The sequence below is a fragment of the Macrotis lagotis genome, chromosome 1 (genome assembly GCF_037893015.1).
Source record: "Macrotis lagotis isolate mMagLag1 chromosome 1, bilby.v1.9.chrom.fasta, whole genome shotgun sequence".
Lineage (NCBI taxonomy): Eukaryota > Metazoa > Chordata > Mammalia > Peramelemorphia > Peramelidae > Macrotis > Macrotis lagotis.
This window is the reverse complement of record NC_133658.1, coordinates 789,938,730-789,959,035: the sequence shown is the minus strand read 5'-3', so window position 1 is coordinate 789,959,035 and position 20,306 is coordinate 789,938,730. Positions and strand designations below refer to the sequence as shown.

The window sequence follows — 20,306 nt, the reverse complement described above, 5'->3', positions numbered from 1 at the left end:
TTTTCATTGTCAGCTCAACTCACACCTATTTATCTGCCTCTTTTGTAACCTTTTTGAAAGTAGGGGCTGTATTTGACTCTCTGGTGCTTAGCAAAGTACTTGATATATTTAAATGCTTAATAAATGTTCTATCATTATCTATCTATCTCTACTGTCTACCTTAACTATCTGATTGTCTTTCTCTCTCTGGATACTAAGAAATCTAAGAATTAATCCTTGCCCTTGTAGGGAAATGTGAATGAGTGGATTGAGGATAAAAGCTCCCTATCAATGAGATCAATTTACTTTTGGGTAAGTCTCATGGATTATTTGAGTATTTTATTTTTATTTCTGCATGGTATCCTTTGAGTCTTTTGTGTCATGCCCTTTTCATGATTGAAAAAATAAAAGTTTATCTATAGCAAATGTTCACCTTGTAGAAACTTGGACATAAACCTAGGATTTATTTTGACGATTTCTCCTGAATAAACTATAGGGTAGGAGTAATGAGCTAAAGAGAGAAACTGAGGGTCAGATCCCAAGACCAGATCATGTAAACTCATACTCCTTATGTTGCTCTGATTCATGAACTCTGCAAGACATATGAACAGTTAAGCAACACAAGTATAATTAGTATTGTAGAAAAAAAATGTTATATGAGCTCAGAGTCAGGAATTATCAATTGAGAGGCAAGAAGTAACAAAGACAAAAAAGTTCAACTATTGAAGTTATACCTTTAAAACGGACGAGGAAAAAAGGTCTTTTTTTTTAAATCACTCTAAAGATGTGAAATTTGAAGAGCCTTAACATAGGGGACAGAATGTGAATTTAAGAATTAAGAAGATTTGGGTTCAAGTTATGTCTCTTAATACTTATTGTCTGTATGACTACAGGCAAATCACTTAACCTCTCTGAACTTCAGGTAATTCTCTCTCTAGAGACTTTTAAGTTATAGGCTAAGATTCTGTCTTTCAATTTGCTGCTATTATTTTTTGCAGTTTGTAACATTTAAATTTAATTTTCTGTATTATTCATTGGTCTTTGTTTACAACACAGAGAAGGATACAATCTTTCTTATCTAGAAATTTATCATTAAAAGGAGAGGACATGTACATAGGCTACAAGAAGAATAAGTTTGCTAAATAACTATTATCATCTGAAGCAAGAACAACAAAGGATTAAAAGAAGAAAGATGAATGGAATGGTTTGGCATCTGTTCCAAATGTAAAATAATGAAAATATTTTAAATTGAATTTTTGTTGTTTGAAATCCACCATTTATTTGATGCTACCACTTTGACAATTTTCTATTTTTTTGTGTACATATTGCATTGTATGAATTAGCCTGATTTTTATGAGCTTTAGACATTTTGTCATTATTAGCCCTGCATTAGTATAAAGGATTCAATTGCTAAAATAAAAATAGAATTAAAAACCTTCAAAAACAAATATGTCAGAACAGTGTGTAGTTTTTTCAGTTTTAGAAGCAGGCAGTTTCCAATTAACTCGGTATCTTTTGTGTTTTCAAAATAAAAGATTGCCACCAAAGGTGTCTGACAAAATCACAACAGAAAGCATTCATGGAAGTTCTAAATTGAACTTCTTGAATAATAACTTTTGTATGTAGCAGAGGTCAGATTAGATCAGGTCCTTTGAAGCTGGGCATGTGGTCTGGCACCTTCTGGTAGAATACATGCTCTTTGGTAAAGGATGTGAGTGACTGATATCTTGGTCCCCAGGACTGGAGGAATACATCGAAGATGATTGGTGACTGAGCTAAGAAAAGCTACCCATTATAAAGAAGGAAGAAAAAAATGTTCTTTTCTCTTTAAGAACCAACTCTCTGAGTCAAATCTTCCTTAGACTTCTAGCAAAGTAGACAGCTTCAACTACTCTACCTCCACCAGCAGTAACTGCTGAACAAAGTGATGAGAACAGGTGTTTATTGTCTAGGTGAGTCTGAGACTGGACCTCAAGTCCTTGAGATGCCTGTTCTTTTTTGTGCTTCTTCCTTGAGTACAAAAGTCTTAACAGTGATTTTGAGGGGTGGGTGTCTCTAGCCTTGCTTCTGATTCAGTAGTCTGAGGGTTCCATGGTTCTTCAGTTTGTGTTGCCTGTCCAATGGGAGATGTTTTCTTCAACTTCAATATTTTTCAGAGGAGAGGATCACCACCAGAGAGAAGCAAGAGTTGAAAGGATTAATGAAATGCAAGCCATGCCCTGGCTAGCTGAGAGCCCCAGACCTTGGGAGTTGTTCAGGTCAGGTCTAAGATAAAAGTGAAATTTGAATTCCACAAGTACCTCAAAATATCTTTAGACTTTCAAGAAAGTATAACTAGTGTGATGAGCTATTCTGTTTTGTTTTTAAGTATTTTGTTAATAAGTATTTTATGAAAAAGTCTGATTTCTTTTGTAGTATTCCATGCTTTTCTATGTATCTATTATATGCTTTATTTCCAATTCAAACAGTAAGTATTCATTTTAGAAAAAATACTTTTAAATTCTCTTACAAGAAACCCTAGACAAGAACTAAACCCAACCTTTATTGAAAAAAAAAATTCCCCAGAATTCCAGAGTAAAACTCTCCTAGAGAGGTAGAGGAAAACCTGAAGAAGGTTGTTCACTATCTTTCCTTCAAAGTTCCTTTTCTATGATAACTAATGCGAAGAAAAATTAGAGATCAGTTTTCTGTAACCTTCTACTTAAAACAGTAAGTCAGAATAGGATGGTTGAAAATATCTCTATAAAGATGATGCATACACTATCTTGCATTCAGTGAAATGAACGATCTAAAGAAAAGTTATAAATTTGGTAGCTGTTGCCATAAAGGCTGGTTTGCATTTTCCAAACTAAGCATGCTTTTCTGAGATATGAACAAAGAAGGAAAAGCAAACAAAATAAAAACTTATCAACAGGATCAAAGCTTGTGAAGAGAAGGGCCTGAGAGGCCAAATGGTTTAATCCTGTCATTTTAGAAATTATAAACAAAACAAAACAAAACCCTGGGGGCTGGAAAGATAAATGATTTGACAAAGTCCTGTTCTAATCCCAGAACTAGATCCTCTTATTGCACCACCTCTGGACCATTAGATCAAGTCTAACCTGAATCTTTAGATATAGTATTTGTCTTTCAGCTATAATAGAAAGTTCATTTTGCCCTTTGATTTGCAATCAATATCTTTATATATTGTGATTTACATGAGGGCAGGGTTGATTTTTTTTTAAATCTCTCAGAATTTAGCACAATGCTGTATACACAGTGAACCCTTAATGAATGTTTACTTAAGTAAACTGAATGTTAGTTATATAGAACATCACATATTCAGTGCATATAAGTCAATTTTAAAACTTAAAGGCTTGGGAAAGAAGAACAAAAGCAAAATCAATTTTGTTAAGAATGTAACTTGTGTAGCATATAAGAGGAATTATTGCTTCCCAAGATTAAGTGCTTTGAAAAAAGATCTGCTGTAAGTAATTTTGAGCATATTATGACTATATAAACCATTTGTTCTCAGAGAGTGATTCAGGTGTACCCAAGAGCCTATCAGGGGGTCTGTACAATCAAAACTACTTTCATTGCATTACTAAGCTGTTTTAACTTCTAGTATAGTAAATGTAGAGAGACATAACACACACAATTAAGAGAGGGGGCTGTGATAATTTCTGAGACCAGAAAGTTTGAGAACTGTGAAAATAATAACAACTAATAACCATGTGCCAGGAACTTTACAATTATTATAATATATGATCCTCATCACAACTCTGGGAGATAGATCCTATTATTATTTCCATTTTATAGAAAAGATCTGAGATTAGGTTTGACCTCAGATTTTCCTGATTTTTAGCCTGAACACAATCTATTGTGCTACCTATATATATATAGGCCTTATATAGACTATATATAAGATTATATATAGTCTACTGGGTTATAGATTTTGATCTCAAAAAGAATGTAGAGGTCATCTAATCCTATCCCCCTCATTTTACAGAGAAGGAAACTGAGGCCCAAAGAGCTTCAGTGAATTGCACAAGGATTTATAGGAAGTAAGAGCAGAGCTTGGTTCTGAACTTTGGTCATGTGACTTTAAATTCTGGGCTGTTTCACTATTTCAAGCTGCTCTACTGGGCAAAGTTGCTTCATGTGCCCCTTAGTTGAGAGGACCCCTGAGGGGATGGAATGGTGGATGCAGCTTCCCATTTTGTCCCAAATAAGAAATCTACCAATATCATGTTAGGATATGTGACCAGCACAGAGAATATGGTCCTTCTTGTGGCCCTTTGAGACAGGAGATGCTTAATAAAATGTCAAACAAATTGAATCAGGTCTTCAGGAAATGGCCTTGGGAACAAGAACTGACTTTGGGGGATCTTGAGCAGCAAGGTCCCTGCCATATGGTCCCTGGCTGGGCCATTGGAGCTGAGCCAGGCTCTGGAGCTGGGGCTGAGGTAGCTTCTGTGAAGCACTCCAAGAACTGGAGGGAGAGGTGGAGGGCTCTGCCTGCAGTTCATTAACAAGGTTCTTAAATGGAAAGCTGTTTCCTAAGAGATGCTTTAAGCCACTTCCTATTTTTCCCCAGGGTCTACTCCAAACCTGTAGCCTCTCATTTAAATAACTTATTTTTTTCCCCTAAGTGTCTCTCTAGAAGTCAGACTGGATCCGATTCTACCAGGATGTAGAACTGAAGGAGAGATAAGTACCAATTCCCAGTTTCTTCCTGAAAACCCTGCTTCCATTCTTTTTATCTTCTATGAATTGTTCCCAATATGCCTTTCTCATTTATCTCCCAAACTAGCTATACTAGTCAGTCCATAAATCAACAAACATATTAAGCACCCATTATATGCTAGGCTTTGTATTAAACAATGAGCATAAAGCAGGCCCCATCCTCAAGGAGCTTACAATCTAATTAATGGGGGTAATCACATCAGGAGCTCTTAATAAAATGGGCAGGTAGAAGGTACAGGGATCCAGGTTGGCACTAGACCCACTCTGACTCTAAGGACATTAAATGATGACCATAGGTTGTTGTTTTTCAAAGGAGGAATGAATAAATAAATCTGAAAAGTACTTGCAGGGAAGTCATGCTCTATATTGCAAACTAGTAAAAGCTGACATTCATATAGTGTTTTAAGTTTCTGCAAATAATTTTACATATATATCTTATTTGAACCTTAAGACCACCATATGAGATAGGTACCATAGGTATTATCTTGATTTTACAGACTGAGGAAACTGAGGCTGAGAGAATGACTATCCCAAGTGCCAGAAGTAGGATTTGAACCTAAGTCTTGCCTGACTCCAATGTATCCCTTTATATATCATACTCTCATCTTCCTCTGCAAATATTCATTACTTATTGTACAATATGGTATATTATGACTATATAAACCATTTTTTCTCAAAGAGTGGTGCAGGTGCACCCAAGAGGCTATCAGGGGGTCTGTACAAAGTACCTGCCGAGAAAACACAACACTGTTTAGTTCTCTTGTTTTATGGTGTGGATTTGGGGGTGGTGATGCGGGACATGAGAAGGGAAGAACAATAAGACCTGTAAATTCATTAGTTGTATAACTCCTAGCTAGGAAATTCCCTCCACCAATGCAGATAAGCAAAAAGAAAGTTCCTTGAAGATACCGTGAGATTAAAAAACTTCTCAGAATCATCTAGCCAGTACCAGTTAAAGGGAGGCCTAGAACAATTCTTACCTCCAAGGGCAACTCTTTCTCTTCTACCCCATGCTTAGAGTGATGTGTGTGTGTGTGTGCATACATATATGTGTGTGTGTATATAGTGTGTATATATATATATATAGGGGCTATGTAGAGATATAATATATGCACATACATATATACATTCATGGACATGTGTGTTCAAATTGCACATATTATATATGTGTGTGGATGTGGATGTGTGTGTGTGTGTGTGTGTGCATCCAATGCCTCTACTAGACTATAAAATCCAGGAAGGCAGAGATAGTACTTCATCTAAACATTCTGTTGCATATATGTGGAAACCCACATATATATGAGTATGGCTAAGTCACACAATTCTTCCTCCCCTCACCCCTGGTTGTGGAACATTTCCAGAACCTAAAAAGATGTGAAAACTTTATATTACCATGTTTTCACATTATTGAGTTCACATTGCCTAATTGGACTTTTCCTTTGACAGACTCTGTAGCTTCAGGTTCTGTCTCAAAGATAGCTCTTTCATTTTTTTTTCCTTCCTTTTGATTTCTCCTTGTGAATTTGGGTTAAGGTGTTTTCCATTACAATCTTTGGCTTTAGTTCTAGGACTTCAGATCCTAGATTTCATATTAATATTCCTGAGCCACTGGGCCCACAATTTAAATTTTCTTATAACAGGGAATATGCTTTTATATAGTCCCTAGCCAGGCACTGTGCTAGTGCTTTCTAGATATCTCATTTGATCTTCATGATACCCCTGGAGATATTATTATTATTATGATTTTAGAGTTGAGGAAACAGAAGCAGATAGCAATTAAATGACTACCCATGGTCACACAGGTAGTACGTATGGGTTGGTATTTGAACTCTGGTATTCCTAATTCTGGGCTGAGAGGTCTATCTACTATGCCACCAACTGTCTCTGGGACATTTTCATAGCTGATAACTAACTAGCAAAAGGTTTAGCACTATTTTCCTATACTACTATTTCCAAGAAGTTTGCAGTAAAAGGAGACCCAGTCTGTGGCAAAAACCATCATGTTATTCCACTGATTCATGAATGACATCCTTCCAATGTCTACTGGATAAAGTATAAGCTCTAGAATTAAAGAGGTACAATAATTTGAAGCATTACCCTATAATCATAATCTACTTGTATCTCATGAGGTCTGCCCCTCAAATTCCAATAAAGCCATATCCTCATTGATTCCCCACCAATAAGACATGGGTAGAATGGTCAGAAGAGAATTGGGATATTGTAGGTGAGCATCTGAAAGAATAGGGCAGTCAGCAATGTCATATTTTTCAGAGAGGCAACTTAAAAATCAGAGGAACTGATTTCAGTGAAATGATGGGAATAGAAATCAGATTGCAAGATGAAGTGAGAGAGAGAGAATGAAGTAAAGACATACAAAGGATGAGAAGGAAAAGAGATAAGATGGTAGTTTGAAGAGGCAGAAAGTCAAGAGGCTTTTGGAGAGATAGGAGAGATCTGATAAGTATTTAGGTAGATGGAAGGAGCCAGGAGAAAGGGAAAATACTAAGAATGTAAGACAGAAAGGGGAAAAAATGGAACCAAGGTTACAAAATAATGTAAATTTCTCTGAAATAGGAAGCAATGATAATGATAAGAAGTTTGGAAATGTCATTACAAGAGGAAGCTAAGTTAGCTGTTCTGAGAGAGAGAGAGAGAGAGAGAGAGAGAGAGAGAGAGAGAGATTACCAAGCAGTAGTAAGAGCTGACATGAAATGATGCATTACTACTATTTCTATGTTAAAGCAATCGTTAATTTCGATTGGTTGTTTTATTTTGTTTTTTGGATTGTCTATAGTTATGTCAGTCTTTCCATGGGCCTACATCTATCTTTTTAGATTCCTACTTTCATGTCTCTCACTCCCTCAAAGCTGTCCTCCCTCACAATAATAAGCATTCCACATGAAACCCAACATGCAGCTTTCAAGGCCTCAGCTTAGGTCTTGCCTCTTCTCTTCCAAGACTACTCCAATCCACACATTTTTCTTTTAACTTCTCTAGCTATTATCCAAACATTCTATATTATTGTTTTATGCATCAGTTTTGTTTGCTTATGCACAGGTACCACACATCTTAGGCATTATGTATTATCATACAGTGTCAAGTATAATTGCAATTTTTTGTGTTTATATAAAAACATATTGTATATACATATGTATAATATATATTATACATATGTGCATACATTCCCCCATTAAAATGCATGTGTATATATATATATATATTATATATACATATATATAATATATATGTATATTCAATCAGTATGAGTCATAAATGAATACAGGTGGCTCTTTAGTTACCACAGGTGCTCCCTCTCCTGAGACTTATAGCAGTTATGTTTTATATTCAAATAAAGTGGGAAGGAGTCAGCCAGTGAACAACTTCATTAATAACATAACTTGGCAAAGAATCTAAATTGTGCAAACCTAGTCCAAATGATTAGTTAGAACAGCTAAGTGGCATAGTGGATAGATCAGGAAGACCTGAGCTCAAATCCAGCTTCAGATACTTGCTAGCTATGTGACCTTGACTGCACAGCAAGTCATTTAACATCTGCTTGACTCAGTTTCCTTATCTGTAAAATAGTAGAACCTATTTCCCAGGATTATTGTGAAGATCAAATGAGATAACTATGAAGTACTTAATATAGTAGCTTGTAGTGATCACTGTATAAATATTAACTATCATTATCTTTCTCATGAAGATTCTATATTAACTAATTTATATAATTAAGCATACATTTTAAAAAATATATAACTAAGAAAACAACACAGTGTGATGCAAAGAGAATACTGAACTGGGAACCAAAAGAGCTACCTCTTCCCCTTAGTAATTATGTGACTACATAAGTTACTTTATCTTTTTTAAGTCTCAATTTTCTCACCTGCAAAACGGGGATTATTAATTTCTTCATAAATTACCTTACTGAAATGTTGTAAGAAAAGAATTCTATAAAAAATAAATAAGGAAATATTAAAAGAATGATAACAATAAATATGAGAAGCAATATTACTCAATGGAGAGAGGGTGAGTCTTGGAAGACATTTGTAGTTCAGGTCTCATCTCTGATGTCTATTAGCTGTGAGACCAGAAGCAAGTCACTAATTTCTCTATGCCTCAGGCAACAGTCATAGAGGAATTGCAAATAAGATTTGGTAGCAGGTATTTTACCCTGCCCGTGTTCACATCAATGAAATCATAGGTTTGGAACAAAAAATAAAAAATAAAGTTATAGCTACACACACATGTGCTTGAGCTGCCCCCCCCCAAATATTTTCCTATTATTTAACGTTTCCTTCCCTTATTGAGACAAATTCTTAAAGCATCTCCTCCCAGTCTGAGCTCAGAGACAAACAGGGTCTTGCAGAAGGTTCCAGTCTCCTCCTCTCCTTTAGGTGGAGCCATGTGGTAAAAAGAGAAGCACTGTCTAAGCATTTATGTGATACATTCAGGAATTAATATGACAGAAAATCCAAAGATACTGAGTCTGTTCTGGTTATTTAAAAAGAAAAAAAAAATAGGCCAGTGCTCAGCAGAGGGGGTAAGATCTTAGCGAGCTCACAGATCTAAGTCAGTTGCTGTTGTCATGGTAACCCCCCATAGTAATCCCAGGACAGAGGAGCGGAGGAGAGAAGAGTTTATAGCTCTTGGGTAAGACACAACAGAGGGATTCAGAAAACATGAGCCCCAGCTAGCCACACTGATGTACCATAAATGAAACAAATATGGACAAAGCTAAGATCCAGGCAGGGTGCAAGAAATTCAAGTAACATGCACCAAGAGTTTAAGGAGAAATAAATGCCTTGTCTCTACAAAGAAAAAAAATAGAATATCCTTGGCAGAACAGCCCCCCAATTTCTAGAACAGAGAGAATAGATCTTCTTTCTGTTTTTTTTCTGTTATTTTTTTTAAAGAGTATAGACAGTTATCCTACTAAAGCTGGATCTTTGTTTAACACTTTCACATTTGTCATTCGCTCTTCACAGGGGTCTTTATCAGCCCCTTTTCTGCAGATGAGAAAATATAGCTCAAATAGGTTGAGTGACTTGCCTGCGACCACAACACACACTGGTGCAACCTGGATTAAGGTTCAGGTATGTTAACTCTTACTTTGATATGTCTTCACTACATTGTAGCTCCTATGCCACAGTTATTTTATAAGAGAAGCATCTTGTGTATAGGGAAGGTTCCATATGGGACTTGTCCTCATTTCTAGTTCTGCAATTATCCCCTAAGGAGGGGGTGAGGAGGGGTGGGGAGGGCGGGGAGGTCTGGAAACAAAGATTTTAATTGCAACCAGTATTTCTAAATCTCCCATTAGCAGAGTCTTCCCACCTACTGTGTTGGGAGGTGACCTCATTAGGGATACTGAAAGCATCAGTGGGGAACACAAGACCTCATAGCTCCTCTGACAACTAGTTCAGTCTGCCTGCCAGGAAAGCAGCATCATTGATAGCCTTTGACAATGGATGGTAGTATTCCACTTCTTCCAAAACAATGACATCGCCTACCCATCTCTCCCTCCTCCACTCCCCCCCCCCCAGATGCTGTTAGCAACAGACTGGAAAAAGCCAGAAAGTCATTAAAAATTCATTTTCAAATATTCTGCACAGTTTAGTGTCTACAATGAGCAGACTGGCGAGGTAAATAAGCTAGCTTTGTCATTAATAAATCCAGAAGGAAACTAAAGTAGGCACTTTGCTGAAGCCTTCCTAAGGAAAGTTGCTGGAGGTAAATCAAAGAATTCTGATGTGAAGGAAATCTGCATGGATTTCTTGGGTTGGTTTTTTTTTTCTGAAAATTGTGGTTGAACCTGTTGTGCAAATATACTCAGAAGGAAAGAAAAAAAATTTCAGAGAATCTGGTTGTTTCCCAACTGCCCACCCAGGAAATGTATATGCATTCAGGAGTCATTTGAATATACCCCAGGTTTTAAGAAGTTATTCCCATGAGAAGGAGAATAAGGATAGTGAGGAAAGCTTAAGTCAGTTATTACAAAATTTTCCAAGGGCTGCATGTCCCATCTTTTATCCTTCCATCTTTGACAGTAGTAAAGGATGAGGTCATTTGCTTTGCTTTGTCTGGGGCAGTGGGTGGAGGGGTGTGGGACTGTACAGACTTGTGATTTCACTTATGTGAGGATCTCCCTGGTGTTTTAGAATTTGAAGTTGATCAGTAACTTGAAAGTCTTATAGACTATCATTTTATATATTATTAACACTATCACAAAGATGTTTCCACCAAATCAACAGAATATAACCTTGCATTTTCAGACTTTCATTTGATTCCAAAAATCAATTATTTTATCCACCTATGCAATACCCTGCCAAAGATTAAACATAAAGAACACTAGGAGGATAGCAGACTGATTCTGGGATCATTTCTAGCGGAAATACAGTGAACATGAAAATGAGAATGAAATAATAATAAATAATAAATAATAACATGTTTTGCAAAACACTTTTTTTATGCATAATCTTATTTGATATTCCCCCCAAATCCCTACCTATATGAGTCTTGCTACCCCTACCTATATGAGTCTTGCTATATCCCCCTTCTTCTTTCAAGGGACAGAATTTTTTGTCACGCAGATTTCAAATTGTTGTACATGGAGAAGGCAACTATAGCTGTGTCTAAGAGGACACTCAAAAAGGCAAGATCAGCAGGGTCACTATCTGTCCTCTTGTCTCAGCTACCTGAGACATTACCACTTAGATTCAGTCACATGCAGAGAAAATTGGTATACTCTCGTAATCCTACAAAATCTTTTCTCAGGTTAACTCTTGATCTGACTTAGTTTCCAGGTTTGAAATCATCAGAACACATTGAAAGATAAAACCATGGAAAATAAGACTAAAAATAAAACTTGCTTTAAAAAAAAATTTTAAATCTTCATTAGGACCAAATTCATTTTTCCTCTGGTAATAAACTGACTTCTTGCTGCTGTTAACTTTTATTAGGGAAAGGGATGTTGAATGCACTTAACAGCTGGATAGGAGGTTAGGTAGGAGACACAAATAATTCACCCAATATTTGATACTGAAATTGCCTTCAAAGTTGCGATCAACAATTTCAAGAAATGGAAATTTTTGAACACTGATTCTTATATATTTCAAAATATTATTCTTTGTAGTGAAGAATCACAGGAGAGAGCCTAATCACAGCTTCAACTTTAAATACTAAAGAGAACTCTAAGAATAAAGAAGCATAAATAGCTGGACTAAGCTATAATGCTAATAAGTGAGTAGTTTTTTCCTTCTTTAAATTGAATTTTATTTTACCCCAATTATATGTAAAGACAATTTTTAACATTCTTTTTTTTTTATTTTAGTTTTTGCAAGGCAGTGGGGGTTAAGTGGCTTGCCCAAGGCCACACAGCTAGGTAATTATTAAGTGTCTGAGGTCAGATTTTAACTCAGGTACTCCTGACTCCAGGTCCGGTGCTCTATCTACTGTGCAACCTAGCTGCCCTAATGTTCATTTTTTTTAAATAAGATTTTGAGTTCCAAATTTTTTTCTCTCTCTCCTAAAGACATTAAGCAATCTGATACATACTAAACATGTACAATTCTGTTAAACATTATTATTGGGCAGTTTGGAGACTTGATCAAGATCAACAATTCCTGAGAGTTACACTTATGAGCATGAGGATATAAATGAGATTTCCATAAATTTGTTAGACACCTAATTATAATAGCTATGATATTATTCTTTGTTTTAAGGTTCAAAAAGCACATATGTTATCAAATTTATCTCCACAAGAACCCTATCTACGAGGTAGGCATTTTTAATCTCTAATTTTCAGAAAGGAAAGTGTACATCAAATAAAATTATACATATAAAGTGCTTTGCAAAACATATTATTTATTATTATTCAGATGAGGAAACTGATGGGGTTGGAGTTAAATGATTTATTTAGGTCACGTTTTAGTAACGATCTGAACCATGATTTTAACTTAGGTCTTCTGACTGTCTAAAATTCTCTTCACTCTATCCCTAGTTAGTCAGCTAGTGAGAAGTCTAGGCACATGATTATGCCCCAGTATATCCTTTGAAAACCACTGTCTTGCAGAGTGATCTAAGGTCCCAAAAGGTCTAGTCATTTTCTTGTGGTCTTTCTGAATCCAAGCCCATAACTCCTATCTGCCATTCCAGGTTAACACTAAAAGATAATGCATATTAAATGACATTAAAGGATATAAGGGATTGACTAGGGATGGTTTTCTACAAGTGGTAAAACCAATGCTGCCTTAAAGAATTCAGTGAATGAGCTGAGTGAACACATCCCATTTTGAATTTTTCCCCTAATGAAAAGTTGGGATTTTTTTTCCTGTCACATTCCAAATATGGCTACATCTAGAAGAAAGCATTGTACACATCTGAAGAGATAACCTTTGGAAGATGTCACTATCTGTCTTGTCAGGGAATGAATATGGACTTAGAGTATCTGGATTCCTATTTTGGATCTATCGGTTACTATCTCTGTGACATTAGTCTTGATATAACATCAACCGGCCTCAGGTGTTTCATTTGTAAAGAGAAGGTGTTAGACTATGAAATCCTTTTCAGCTTTAAAACTATAAGCTATAATCTGTGGGCATGGCCTGTGATGGGGTGCTTCCTATGTTCAGCTTTATAGAAAAGATTGCTAGTTGACTTGATAATAAAAAAACAGATAAAGAATGCATTAAATTAAGATCATTTAGCATGTCAAGTTATATTACTAGTATCACCCCATTGCCCATTTTTATTTTTAAATTTATATTCCATTTTGGATTAACAAATTATTTTGTTCAGATGGTATGTTTTATATACAAAGCAACTCTTGCCTAAACTTAAGCAAGAACACGTTATCAATTCATTTTTTCCCTCTTCTCCCATCACTGGAAATAAATGTCAGGCATTATAAAGTTTCTCAATGCTGCCAATAATTTTATTGAAAGTAGAGTTTCTAATATTTTCTTGATATATATTCTTGGGGCGGGAGCTCTATGATGCTTTGGAGTAAGCTCATAAAAGTACAAATTTTGTTGTTGTTCGCCTGTGTCCAACTCTTCATGACCTAGTTGGGATTTTCTTGGCAAAGATAATGGAATAGGTTGCCATTTCCTTCGTTCAGATAAGGAAGTGAGAAAAACATGGTTAAGTGATTTGCCCAGGGTCACACAACTCGTAAGTGTCTAAGGCTGGATTTGAACTCAGCAAGATGAGTCCTTCCTGATTCTAAGACCTTCCTGATTCTTATCTTCTGTACTGTGTAGCTGCCTAAAAATAACCTTGGTATTTTTCACATATATTTATTTATCTAAGGTAGAATTAACCAGTGTTCTTTGTAATGATATTAAACCAGACCACTGATAATTTAAATTAAAAACTAAAGATAGCTCCATTTCCCAGTTAAGATGGAATGTGACGAGATAAAATCATCCACGTCAATACAGGCTGTCAAGATGAATATTGGGGCTGAGAATACAGATCGAACTACCTTTAGAAATCCGTTGTCATCCTGTATATTTGGTATCAATTAGACTCAAGTTATGACAGCCTACTCTCACTTCTTCATTTTCCAATAAGAAGAAAAAATAATCTCTATATTTTCAAACACATAACACCAAATAATACTGACTTCAATTAACATAAACAAGATTAATAACATTGAAAACAATTTTAGCTGGAGAATCAAGAATACACCCTTGGAGCTGAAAAGTATTTCAGTAAATTAGACACATAAAATTTTTTTTATTCTATGGGTTTCAGAGGAATTTTACTGTCCTCACTGATATCAATTTAATATTTTTGTAATAAATAAAAGAATATTTCAAAATTTCTAAGGTCAAACATTGTGGTCTGGTATACACATTTTAGGAATGAAAGTAACTAGCTGGAGACTATTCAGAGAGGAGAGGATAAGGATGGAAAAGGAACTAGTCACTAAGTCACAAAAGGAAAAGTGGCTGAACTGGGAATATGCAGCGTATAGAAGAGACGACTTAGCAAGAACACGATAGCTTTGACATAACTTTCATCATTGAAGGACTGCCATGTGGAAAAGAGATTATACGTGTTTTATGTCTTAGAACATTCAATAGTGATGCATATAAAATCTGGAAAAAAAACAGATTTCAGATGAAATAAGGAAAACTTTCCTATTAGTTAGATGTCCAAAAGTAGAATATTAGTATCTTGGCAGGTGACTGAACTCTCTATTCCTGTAGGTTGTCAAGTAAAGGTTTAATGACTATTGCTTAAGTTATGTCTAAGATCCCATTCCATATCTAAAATTCTATGACTGTATTTGCTTAAAGGAACTGCCTTTTCTTGTCATGGTTAGCTATTTTATTTCTGATCATAGATTAATTTATGACAGATAAAATTATGATTAATTTTAGTTAATAGGTTAAAAATAATGTATTATAATTCTGGGGGTGGGAGAATAGTCTAACATTCACCTTATAGACTACAGGTACCATAACCAGCCCTTTACATATTCTATCATTATATTACCTCTGACCCATAGTAGATTCCAAATTGTCCAGTAATGAAGTCATGTTATAGCACAGTCCAGTTTATGCTTCCTTTATTCTTGGTTATTTTTAGTGTTTAAAGATGAAATTGGCTACTAACCCACGCATCCAGGGAAGCTAAAAAAGGTTAATGCATAAAGGTTACAGTTCTTTTAGCAATAAGTGCTTGGGTAGGCTGAACTGACCTCACAATTCTGATATGAATCTAATGAGATTTCAGATCTATCTTCAGGGTGAACAAATACAAGCTAATTTGTGAATTAAAGTACATTTTGCTATAATTCAGCGCAGGCTCAAAAGAAAAGAGTTCAGGTTGTGCATATGTAGTTCATCAGGGAAACTTAAGTAATATATTGCATAAGAAATTCTCTGAGCCAAGCGTTTCTTTCCTTTTTGTTTCTGCACCTCCCCAGGTCCCAACACAGTGTCAGACACAGGTACATGTAATTGAAAAAGAAAAGAAAAAAAAAGACACTAGAGCCCCGAAATAAAAAAAATTTAAAAATCATTAAAAAAGAATTGTTTATTGATTGATTCAATTCAATTTTGTCTAAGGAGAAGACTGAATTGCTTATCACTTATCAATCTTATAATTTTGGTACAATAATAGAGTAGTATCAGGGAGTTCTGCACATAGCTTATTTTTTGAATTTTTTTCATGATCTAGCAAATTTATCTCCTAAGGTAGCTTCATGTTCTGAATCTAGGATCTTGTGAGATGATTAAACTTAGACTCTTTCTAGTATGACAACCTTCAGAGCTTTGTGAAGCCAGTTTACGTAGTCAACAGGCACCTTTGAAGAAAGGTCTCTTTGATATATTGAATAGTTCAATCTGTACCAAGTGAAGTGAAGGACTGAATGCTTTGGTTTAGGGCTGACTAAACTATCATTTGAGTAATTTTAGACAATGCCCCTTCCTCACCCCCCAATACTGACTTTCTTTGGATTCTGAGAATTAATTTATCCATAGATTTACTTTATTTGGTTGAAATACAAAACAGATGTAAGGTTAGAAATGCATTAATTACTCTATGAACCTTGAAACTCTATAGAAAAACCATAGGAATCTTTCTAATTAAAATTCATCTTGGCAGAGATGTGGCTAATAGTGGAGTCAAACACTTCCTTTGCTTTGCTGAATTGTTGCAAATTAAGGATTTTTAAATAGTAAGTTAATTAGTCATTATTCCAAAAAGATAGTGAGAAAGGAATGGGGTCAGTGATTCCATTGGTTAAGGAGCTCCACTACTGCAACTATTTCTCTTTGACTTATGATCCCAATGAGTTTTCTAGAGGAACCGTGAAATGAATTGACTTTTCAAGATTAGGCAGACAGTAATGTGTATGAGGTGAAAGTCTCCCCTAATTCTAAATTGGCTGGCTATCAGCATATCCACACTTTGGGCACACCAAGGATCAAGCCTACCCCATCCACCATATTGTCTCTCGTGTTCCAAATGTTACATAAAATTCCTTGGTGCATATGGTAAAGGCAGCAGGATGTAGTAGAATTCCTCTGGAGTCAGAGGAACTTGAGTTAAGACCTAACTCTGGCATTACTTATGTGATCTTGACTAAGTCAATCTCCCTTGGCTTCAGTTTCCTTAACTGTAAAATGATGCTGCTGCTGGAATAGATGTCCTGGAGGTCTCTTTAGCTCTTCGTCTTATGCTGTCATTTTCTATTGTCTAGCATGATTGAGATTTTGTGGCTAATCAAAACTTTAGGCTATTGGAATCATCAGATATATTTTAAACAGATTGCTGATTTTTGAAGAATTAGAATAATACAAATACACAGCATTAAATAGTAATTTTAAATTTTTCTTTACTGTCTTAAGAAGCCCCTCAGAATCTTACACTTTCATCCAGTCACCAGGAAACCCCACTGGTATAGAAAAGTATGGGAGAGTTGTTTCAGAGGCATTTATTTGTAGTTGGAGAGAAAGTTAGATGAACTACTTTGAACAAGGATCAGCAGTCACAGTATTGTCTTCTTTCTTTATCTTATAACACATAGGAAAAATGTAAGATGGATATCAGTCAGGAAAGCATACCATTTTTTTTCTTTTACCTTATTTTTAATGTGACAATGGATGTTTGTTTATGTTTTCCTGTGACAGCTCAATTTTCAAGTTCTTCTTTTTTATTGATATTATTTCCTCATTGCTATTAATCAAAATGTCATGCCATATAAAAGACCTAGTTAGAGATAGACCCTTTCTGATTTTTTCTCTTTTTAAATCAGTTTCATTAGGACAAAAACAAGAGAATAGTTTATGCCAAGCATTCAATTCTAACAACACAATATAACTTGCCAGGTTTAACTGTGGGATGATGAATCAATTATTTACTTAGCTAGCACCATTTTCCTGTCACCTAAATCATATTTAATATCAATCTATTATTCTCCATTATCAGCACTGAGCCAAAACCTTTATGCACTATTTGCCTATGAGATGGTTTCACACTTAAAGCATCAAAGTAGTAAGTGGTCCATGTACATTTATAAATGATGTACTGTCTCTGAGAAGATGTGGTTCCCAAACACTTTGGAGGTTTCTATGTTTTACAAGTTTGACATATCCGGAGCCATTTACTACCAATGAAAAACCACCGGAACAGTTTAAATCAATATTCTATTTAATCTACAAATTAATCTTTCATGTAAAATGAGGCTTAAGCATTTTCTGACAGTCATCCAAATATCTTCTCTCCCTTCCTCCACACTAAAATTCATAAGCTTTAAAGACACATATCACACCTGAAATGGGCATTTTTATGTAGGAAGATGCTTAGTTTATACATATTGATGCTTCTAAAATACAGGTAGCTAGTAGTTCAGTGGATAGAGTGCCAGCCCTAGAGTCAGGAAGACTCATTTTCCTGAGTTCAAATCTGTCCTCAGATATTCACTTAGCTTTATGACTCTGGGCAAGTCACTTAAGCCTGTTTGCCTTAAGTTTCTTCATCTGTAATATGAACTGGAGAAAGAAGTGCCAGACTGCTCCAATATCTTTGCAAGTAAAACTTAAAAGAGAATCAAGAAGTGTCAGACATTACTGAAAATGGCTAAAAATAAAAATTTTAGATGGAGATCAGTACTTTCCTTATAAAATTATAATAAATTATAAAAATCAGGACTCTTCACTGATTCCTACATAAGTATATCATAGATCTTAAAGGTGCTATCTAGTCTATAGTGGTTTCATTTCTTTTTTAAAGAGTTCAGGATTCTGTCTTATTTCATTATAATCTTTAAGTCTCTACAGCAGAGTCACTTGGTAACTTGATTGGCTACCCTTTCTAGCTCAAGTGTTCTTAAACTTTCTGAGTGTGCTAAAGATCCCATTGACAAACTAGTAAAGCCTATGGACTTCTCAGTTAAAAAAAAAAGTTTATTTAAATGAACAAAATAAAATACAGAAGATTACAAAGGAAACCAATTCTATTGTTCTATTAGGTCATGAGCTCCTGGAGGGCAGGGACTGTTTATTTAGTACTCATTTAAATGTTTATTGATAGTTATCAAATATTTTTTAAGGTTCATGGTCACTAGGTTTTAAGACTCCTGTTCCAGGTGTTTGGATTTTCTTTTCTTTAGTCCAGGTGTAAGTGTATTTTATAATAGAGGAAAAGAGGATTAGATGGAGATTTTTTTTTTTTGTTACAAGGCTGAATACAATCAGGATTTAAAGACAGAAAAAAAGAACTTGTTTCTTTTTGCTTTTGGTGGTTGAGGAAAGGTGATGAGATGAAGGGAGTGGCAAAAGAGAAGGGAAAAGGAGAAGAAAAGAGAGATCATTCAGTGAGGTTCAAGGGGATGCCCAAAACAAGTCATTTGATTAAAAAGCAAATATTTACATTAATACTAATGAAGCAGGAGAGGAGAGTGGTAGTGAAATGGAGCTAGAGAGAGTATGAAGGTCAGTGGAAAGGTTACTTTAGTTGGTTGGTTTTTAGAATAGCAAAGAAAAACATCACCATCATATCTTAAAGTTTTTAAGCATTTTAAAGTTCATACACAGAGAAATGCAGACACACACACACACAAGCTTTCTTCACAAGATTCTCATGAAGAAGCAATAAAGGTAGTATTCTTTCCCTATTTTACATACTAGGAAACTGAAATTATAAGAAATTAAGCATTTTTATGCTTAATGATTACATTATCCAAGGTGGGCTTTGACCCTAGGTCTCCTGACTCACACTGGATGATAGGATTAGTATCTAAAACTGAAAGGCTAGAAAATTTAATTGGAATAAAGGGAAAGCCCTATATTTGGGTTAAAAAATATAAATATTACCAGGACAAAAATGGAGTAGATATGTAAGGCAAAACAGCATTTGTGAGGTTTTTAGTAGACTCGAAGCTAGATTTTCAAAAGAGTGACATGGCGGCTTAAATAGCTAATAGGAGCTTCAGCTGTACTAAGAAAGACATTTTCCAGGTTGAAGAAGTTGATAGCCCTACAGTATTCAGACAGAGCCAGATAACATCTGGAGTATTGTGTTCAGTTCTAAAGACTACATTTTAAGAAAGACATTGATGGAGTGTCCAAAAGATGAACAAGATGGTGAAGGGCTCTGTGATCACCTAAAATATGGATGGGTAAAAGGAACAGGGATGCTTAGCCTTAGAAGTGAAGACTTAGGAGGGATATAAAAGTTACTGTCAAATATTTGAAGAATTGTCACATGAAAGAGAGACTTAGACTTGGGCCCAGGGGGTAGAACCAGGAGCAATGAGGAAGAACCTCCTTTCAATCAGTATTATCCCCTAAAGGGAAGGTCTGTCTTGGGAAAAGGAAGGGGTGAGTAATGGGGTCAGGGTGGAGCTGGCCCTAGGTATTCAAATGAAAGTTCTATAACCCCTTGCTGGATAAGATTGTAGAGGAGATTTTTATTCAGGTATATAAGGCTGGATAGCAATCCAAGTTCCCTTTCAAATCAGAGTCTGGAGTGTTTACATTACTGATGTAAATTCTGTTGGGAATTTGAGTCATATTTTTTTCTTTATCTACCTCCTTTAAAGACAATGTATAACTAAAAACCACATTTAACAAATAAAATAATAA

General features: G+C 35.4%; 1 protein-coding gene and 1 long non-coding RNA gene across 11 annotated transcripts in view; one reads left to right on the top strand and one right to left on the bottom strand.

Moving 5' to 3' along the window:
• The window catches only part of NCAM1 (neural cell adhesion molecule 1), a 513,914-nt gene that overhangs the window by 230,862 nt on the left and 262,746 nt on the right, over positions 1-20,306 (bottom strand). The window lies entirely within an intron of this gene.
• Positions 9,289-20,306, top strand: part of LOC141508258 (uncharacterized) — a 132,474-nt gene continuing 121,456 nt past the window's right edge. For 4 of the 6 annotated variants that reach the window (XR_012474376.1, XR_012474374.1, XR_012474377.1 and 1 more), the window contains exons 1-2: positions 9,289-9,354; positions 9,690-9,797. This is a non-coding gene — a long non-coding RNA (uncharacterized LOC141508258). Of the gene's footprint in view, positions 9,355-9,689; positions 9,798-11,836; positions 11,944-20,306 lie in introns of all 6 variants that reach the window. The other 2 variants (XR_012474379.1, XR_012474378.1) reach the window with 1 other exon arrangement.